This window comes from Danio rerio, chromosome 1 (genome assembly GCF_049306965.1).
Source record: "Danio rerio strain Tuebingen ecotype United States chromosome 1, GRCz12tu, whole genome shotgun sequence".
NCBI lineage: Eukaryota > Metazoa > Chordata > Actinopteri > Cypriniformes > Danionidae > Danio > Danio rerio.
Window position 1 is genome coordinate 18747433 of NC_133176.1, and position 8289 is coordinate 18755721.

The 8289-nt window shown below is 35.2% G+C and overlaps 1 long non-coding RNA gene across 2 annotated transcripts; it reads left to right on the forward strand.

Moving 5' to 3' along the window:
- The first annotated feature begins 1511 nt into the window (after positions 1–1511).
- On the forward strand, positions 1512–4384 carry LOC137489993 (uncharacterized). Of its 2 annotated transcripts, XR_012405878.1 has the most exons (7): positions 1512–1571; positions 1892–1998; positions 2255–2448; positions 2998–3127; positions 3301–3386; positions 3687–3729; positions 3827–4384. It is a non-coding gene; the product is annotated as an uncharacterized lncRNA (long non-coding RNA). The 2 variants fall into 2 exon arrangements; XR_012405876.1 differs by lacking the exon at positions 2255–2448.
- The last annotated feature ends 3905 nt before the right edge of the window (positions 4385–8289 follow it).

Consider the following 8289-nt stretch of genomic DNA (forward strand, 5'->3'; position numbering starts at 1 on the left):
GTCATCCTTCCTCCAGCATGCAAAAGTAACTCCAATATTGATTCAGGATTTTAAAAAGTTTTGATTCAGCATTTGTTTTTACTGCTGTCACTCTCTTATGTGCATGTGAACGTGCCGTGGGTGCACGGGCAAGCTGCGGATCTGCGTGAAAGGGGTGCGCAGATGTACAAATCTACATTTGTTGATAGACAGTTTGGGCTATACATCAGAATTATGGGAATTATCTGCCCAACAAATTTTTATTGGATGAACATATTTTAGTCTTTGCCTTACCCAGAATATAAAAATAAATGTGTATAATACATTTTTGTGGTACAGCACAGTGTGCTATTGATATGGTCATTTGAGCTTAACTTGTAATTAACATGAAGAATCCCTTAAGTGTGTAAACGTACGTTGAATGTAATCATTTTTCTTGCCCTTTAAATAAAATCATTAGATAGACAAATCAATGTCTGCAGTGAAAGTCTCCATGCAAAATTCAGCAGGCTAATGTCCCATGCTTCCTAGAGTGTTTTGGTTTATTTGATTAAAAATTGGAGCTTAGTATCTCCTTGGTTTGTTCAAGTTAATTAAATATCTTAACCCAATTAAAACTAATGATAAGAACTCACGCATTACTTATTATTCAAAGAAACATTGCTACAATCAATCAGAAGGATTAGGGCTCTTTTATTTTTATGGCTTTCCATCTTAAAATTTGTCTTGTGTTTATTTCAGAAATTAAACATTAATTTCAGGAGTATTAGAGAAGCAATTTTGTGTTCTGTATTAACTCCTTCATTAATTTGACTTTTAGTACAATGGATACACTAACTGCCCACTTAATTATTTACAACTGTTCAGGTTCTAGGTAACAAATATTTAATCAGACAATCATATTGCAGCAACCTGATGCATTTAAGCTGCGGTCAAACTACACTTTTCTCCCCATAGACTTCCATTCATTCTCTCGTTTTTTTATGTGTAATCATCTTGTTTAATCCCACCCTTTTTCACACCCCTTTTATTTTACCACATTTAATTATTTTACCACAGTAATTGGTCAAATGTATTTTACCAAATACTGTGATAAAACAAATCTTTTAACACAGTATTTTCACATTTATTTATTTTACCACAAATAACATTTATTTTACCACAGATTTTCCAGTGGATTTCCAACACTTAGCTACTGCTTCTCCTTACCGTGCTTATGTTTAAGTGGCCTTTCATCTTGTTTTACACTTGAACAACTTCCTGTTTGGGTCTATTTAAGGGACTATATTTTGATTAACTTACATTATAAATGCTGTAAAAAGAACTCCATGAAATGAAAGATACACAGCAAATTCATCTGAGTTAAATTCTCGGTGTTGAAGCATTTCAGAGCAAAGTGTTGACGTTAAAGAGTTAGATTTTGATAAATGAATATAATAAGAGTTAGAATTGATTTTATTCAGTGCGAAATCAAGGAGTTATCTTTTCAACACTTGGTGGTGTTATTTCCAACATCCGGGAATTCATGCAGCCCCAGTCACTGAAGAATTTTCCAGATGCCATTTTCCATCTGAGGTTTAGAACAGCAACTGGTAAGTCAAACTACCTAAATGTTGGTATTTTACTGACTTTCTTTAAGGAAATACAGTTGTAAACATATTGTTAAGTTAATAACTTTAGAATGGAGTAACAATTTTAATCTTCTGCGGTTCATTCATGGTCGTTTGTGTATCTAGCTTAACTGCACTACTATTCACTTCTTTTCAAGAATGTTTTTATATATGCTTACGCATACATAGTGCATAAAAACATCAAATGTACATGTTCAACACATTTCTGTCACGCTTAATGCCATTTTGTGCGTTGTTACCCATCTGTAAAATAAAATCGACACTTCTCCTTTAATTCGAAGCAAACTAGCGAGGGAATCCCCGGAGCAGCCTAGCCTACTCTGCCCGGATGCTAACGGCAACACAGGACGGTTTCCATACGCTCTGGAGAGTTTCTAAAACATATCTGGTGAGTAAATGAACATATGCTTACTTGTAAAAGGCTTCCTGACTAAAACATATGATTGTTTGTTATTCGTGTACGTTAATTTAGTTATTTTAAACACCGCGGCCCTTTTAAACTGGTTCATTCGTGGCCGTCCATATACCGTTAGTCCATAGACTCGCGTGATAACGTACGCTTGAATTATATTAAGTGTTGACAACCATTAAAGTCGGAATGTTAACATTAATGTCTTTAAATGACCGCGTTCGCACTTTCTCAGACATTTAAGGTTACAGAAGTCTCCCGGAAGTTGCGGGACTAACGTTAACGTTATCCCGCAAATGCACAGAGACTCCCAGATGCCCAAGTAGATGCCCGCAAATAAATGATAATCTCCCGGAAATCGCGCGTCTCCCGCCCGGTCATTAAACACTTTGCACACCCCTCTCCACCGCATCCCTCCCAGCTCTTCAGGTACGTCGCGCGCAAGTCACCCCCACTGCTCTTCAGGTACGTCGCGCGCAAGTCACCCCCACCGCTCTTCAGGTACGTCGCGCGCAACTCATCCCATTGCTCTTCAGGTTCTCATCTCTCCCGCTACCTCCCGCAAATCAACTCTGTATCCCCCGAAAATTACTTTTCCCAACTCGGGATGTCTGACGTTAGTAAGTTAGGCTATTTATGTAGTCAGGAACATCTTAGTCAAGCTTTTTCTCCCGCATGATATTGTGCTTAAAACTATAGGCTAAACTTAGCATGCACTGTACACAACATTTCCTTTTTATTAAAGACAATTTAGTGCGTTGTAAACAGCCACCTGTCTGTAAAATGAATCAACTGATTCATATTTGAGCAGCCTAATGATGATACAGGTTTGATTTGTAGATTTATTATCAATAATCAACATCTGAATCAAAAGATATCTGAAAAAGTGTGAGGCATACTTTGTGATGTTCATCTCTCTTTTTTATCTGAAGGTTATGCATATGTGTGGATACTAATTTTTTGTTGTTTTTTTAACAGCCACAGTTCTCTATACAATGACACAAGACCCTGTGACGGTGGCTGATTAGAGATGGATGGTGTATTTCCAGAGTTGGTGAAATGACCAAGCACACCTTCTTGGTCATATGTGGTAATAATAATAATTAAGGTATGTTTGATAAAGTTCTGTATTTGTTTCACAAGCTGAGAGGGTATTAGAGCATTAGAGAATAACAAATGACATGAAGGTGATAAGTTTTGTATTGTGGGTGAACTGTTACTTAAATAATGTTTTGCTCTTTGCTTTGCACTTTTCCTCTTCTGCTTATCCTAATATTTTAGATTATATTTGGACCTGAAACATCTGCTAGACTCCAGGAAAGGTGGCGTCAATACTGGACCTGAAAGGGCCTAACAAGTTAAATCTGGTAAAGAAACATGCACGCGCGCACGCACGCACACGCTTACAGAAAAGTGTTGTTTATGAAGTTTATGAATATTTTTTACACTGTGGCCAATATTTTGGGGAAGTCAGCATCACTAAATGATATAAAAGATTTTAAGCTCCTCTAAATTTTGCTCCAAGTGTTGTGTTAAATTCAGGATTCTGGACAGACAGCTGCCTGTTTTTCCAGTTCTAGCCATAGTGGTTAACCTAATTGTTTTTGGAGATCCAACAGTGATGTATGTGTTTTTTCTACTTTTCCATATCCTGTCACCTCAACCAGCTGGGAGAGTCAAGTTGTGGATCATCATGAAGATTTTCAAAAGGTGAGTTTAGATTTCTTGAATGTTTCATTTACTTTAAATGTTCTTTTAAATATACCATAGAATTTGATTGCAATTTGTTTTCAAACATTTCTCTTAGTCATGCTGGAGTCTTGAAGAGTTCTTAGAAGAGCATCACCCTATATCCGTGCATCAGGAACCACCAGACGAGCGATCAGCAGCTGCTACATCGTCATGGATAAAAAGGTCATCCTGTGGCTGGGAAGCACTTCATTCACAGGACATGCTTGATGAAATTTCCTAGCTCCAGTTTGTTTTCACACAAGTTTACAGCATTTATACCTTCATTTAAACTGCTGTGTTTGATATGGAGGACCAAGGAAACACCCGAAGTGAAAGATTTGCACACCAAGTTGTTTAAAATGTAATTTTACAAGAAAACTATGAGTTCAGAAGAAAACTATGAGTTCAGAGAAAACTATGAGTGACGCTATATTGAACTTTCAAATTGCTCTGATAACACATCAAGTTTGGACCAAAGGACTGAAGCAGCCTTTTTGAGCACTGGTCATACATATTTTGTTGATACTGTCTGTACTAATAAAACATTTAAAGCATATTTGACATTGTTGCATTTTAAAAACTGAATGAATTGTTGAAGTGGTGAATGTTTTCAAATAAAATGTTTTTTCTTTTGTAATTTACAGTCTATTTGACCTTTTTACCATATTTACACTCAAGAGAGTTGAATAAAATAACAATATATTGTAGTAAAAAAATTACTACCAGGCGGTGTTAAATATAGTTACATTTTTAACTCTGCCCAGAGTTAAAATTAACCCTTACTTCGGTGTCAATGTGCCAACCCTTTTGAAAGTGTTGATTTAACTCTGTTTTGAGTGGACCCCATGAGACACTTTCAAAGTGTTGAAATTAACACCCATAGAGTTGTTTTGGGTCCCCATATTTTGCTGTGTAGTCACATCAACATTGCACAGGAAGTGGCTGAAAAGCCATTCCATGCAAATTATCCCCTTCCAACTAATGTGCCAATTATCTTGGTGATTCTAGAGATTGTCTTATCAGATTTTCCTGTGGTGTGAGGTGTGTAAAGAGTGACTTAATCTGCTCTGGAGAATGTCTGAGGTGCTCTGATTGTGAATCGCAAATATTTATCATGTTGAATATTTGCAATCAAGAAATCCTGATGTGAGGGAGGAACAATGTGGAAAGAAAACAATGTGAAACAAAACAATATCCAATCAGAAAATGAGCTGACTAAAGACTGAAGCTGAAAAACACAGTCATGGAGCAACACAGCAGAGATGGATGATCAGCTTATAGATTTGTGGCAAACAAAAAAAATGTTTATTTGTTTATTCATCTGCCATGTTTATTATCAAAAAGACATTTTGAGTGAATTGCTGTTCACATTCGAGACTGATTGAAAATCATGTGTGGTGTTCTGTCTGGTACATTTCAGAACACTAGAAAGAGCAAAATAGTGACATCTAGGACTTTTTGTCCTTAAGTTTGTGACCTCTAATGTTTTAAAAGTCTTTTAAGATTTAAAAAATTACTACGTTTAACTGGCTTAAGTGACTTTGGCTGTGGCATAATTGATGGTGCCAGGCAGGCTGGTGTGAGTATTTTAGAAACTGCGAATTGAAGATATAAAGTAATCACATACTATGAACTTATGTAATGAAGGTAAGCTCCAAATAGGCAGGTCAACTTCAAATGTGAGGTACTAGAGCCCCAAATGGGCTAGACAAACCTCATGGGGCCTTTTACTGGTTTATTTAATGTTTTGTATATGACAAAGAGTCCAACCAATTGTGTTTTAGTTATGTCTACGTCTATTGAACCCTAAACCAACCCATTACCATAACCTATTGTGTTATAGTGTCTACACTTGCCACAATCCTAAACCCACCCCTTAAAGTAATAAAAAAAACTATTGTAGTACAGCATCAAAAAACACAAAGACACTACATTTATGTACAGTAGCCACAACTGTAAACCTTCTAGCTCCAGCCTACTCAAAGCATAAATCCCTGCCACTTGGAGGTCTCCTAACCTACTTGTGGCATGAGTCCCTCCTACTTGGGCTCTCTGAACTAACTTCAGCGATATCCACTTGTTAAGTGTGATGTCATTCAAAGTGGCCACTGGGTTCAAATTTCTTTTTCAAACTATATGGTGATAATAAACATTTACAAAGTGATGTAATACTTTAGAAAATCGTGATCGCTCTATATATATATATATATATCCATGCCTAATATCCGGTGGCCAGTAAGTGATTCATTTGTTAAAATATTGATACTGTAATGTAATATAATTTAATATAAAATACTGTTCAGAGATTGTTGTGTACACCATGATTTTATACAAAATGCCCTTTAATATGTGATATGACTAAAAAGTGGTCATAAACGAATATTTTTTTTAATTCAAAATGAGTAGCGGCTTGGACCCATTAACAGTATTCCATACATCATGGCTTAACAAGTAGATACGCCGTTAGAAACTGTCAATCTTCTGGGATTTTTACACACATATATCCAGATTTCATAGAGAAAAGTGCAAAAAAGGAAACAGTTCTGTGGTCTGATCTGTTTTCATTTAAGACTCAGTCACTTTTAGGGAACCAAAAGTTCAACACTACTCTTCTTCATCTGAACATGTTTCTGATGATTATCTTACAAAGATGAAGATCAAGCCAAGTAAGCTTTGCCAAAGGTCACTAAAAAAAGGAAGTATCTAAAAGAAGTTTGAAACTATCTTGTTAAAACCTGCTTGTCACTCTTTGATCTTATGTTGGATTAGCTGAAACCACAGGATTAGCTGTCGGGATTAACTCTAGGTTTTCAGAGTCGTTAATTGTACAAGATTACATCAAGCACACTCCGCCAAAGCTTTCGACTCTGCAGTGTTTCTTCATTGCATATCATATTTGTTGTTTCATTAAAGTATATGATTGTCAGGGTGTGGTAATCGGATCTGATGTGGAAGTGTAGAGAGGTGAGGGAGGATAAACAGCGTAATTCAATCGCAGATGAGCCTCCCTTGACACATAAACACATGAGCTCGCAATTAAGACAACCGTAAGCCTGAAGACCCGTCTGAAAGCTAATGTTAACCTGTGATTGGACTGGGTCACCATTTCTTAATTAGAAAAAGTAACGAATATACAGACACACTCTCCCACTTAAATAGCCATATTTTGGAAAGTTTCAATCAACATAATGACATTTACTAGTGTTATTTATGAAACATTCTCTATTTTAAATTTTCTAAATATTTCATTATGTATGAGAAGCTTTTTTAGACATTTAAAATACTCAATGAATAATGTTTATTAGAATTGTTTATTCTGTCTTGTTTCAAAAATTTTTTTTTTTACATATACATTTTACTATTACTCTTAAGCCCTGGTCAGATAACATGATTTGTATTGTTGGTTACGAAAGTCACTATGTCAGATTTAGTGATTTTTATTTATTCATAAAATCTTGACTTGAAGGTAACAAATGTACCAAGCTACATGTTCCTTCAAGATCAGACATCCTGTGACGTCTCAGACAAGCATTATTTCCCAAAGCACTCACAAGTGGCTATAACAAATTTTTTTTTATCTCAATTTCAATTTCATTTTTTTTTTTTTTTTTTCAAAAAAAACACTGATGCTTGCTGACAACTAATATCTACATTATTTTAGGGCATTCCTTACAACATGGATAGGATCAAACGTGTGATTCCTTTTTAATATTAAGAAATGTTCTTTGAAATTTAAATGTATATTTTCCTGCCATAGGTGGCTTTTTTTAACAATCCCTCGCCTGAACTTACCATGAGTGAGATGGAAAAAAATGAAAGCACATCAGCACCCAGGAAAAGTCAGATGCTCAAGACATAATCTTAAAATAATGACTTATTAAATAAATTTGCAAATATATGACAGAGGTTTGTGATACAATTACAGTAAAGCATTCATTAAATTCTTATTTTCCTCAGAGCAAAACAAATCATCCAACCACTCAGTTAAGTAGTTGATTTTTTTTAAACAGTTTTTGTTTGCTTTAAATTTTAACTTAATTTTTATTGCAGCTTTTGTCTTTTATCTATAAACAAGAATAACAAATACAATTTGAGGTGAATCGCTTTAAAACAAGTCTGCTGTATGCGCCAAAACACAAATTGCAGTAAAATTGTGTTGGTTTATAAATAATAATAAAAATATATAGTCTAGCCTTAATAAATTTAAAGTGAAATATGCACAGTTTCAGAGAAGCCTATATTAAACTATTAATCACAAATTTGAACATGCAGAAAATGCTTTTGCAATGCATTAGCAGCACTGAACATGTTCCCAGATTACCTTAGAAGTACAAACTCTGTTAGAGGATGAGAGAACTCAGAAAAAAGTTGTGAGAATGCAGATGTCTGCATATTTGTGCCAGTCTGTCAGATAAAATTGCTTAAAACACCTTAATATTTTAGAAAAGGTAGTTCAAGTTTGTATAACCAAAGATTGATCTTATCCACTCATGACCCACCCATAAGTAAATATGCAGCCTATTTTTTGATTACCTGATG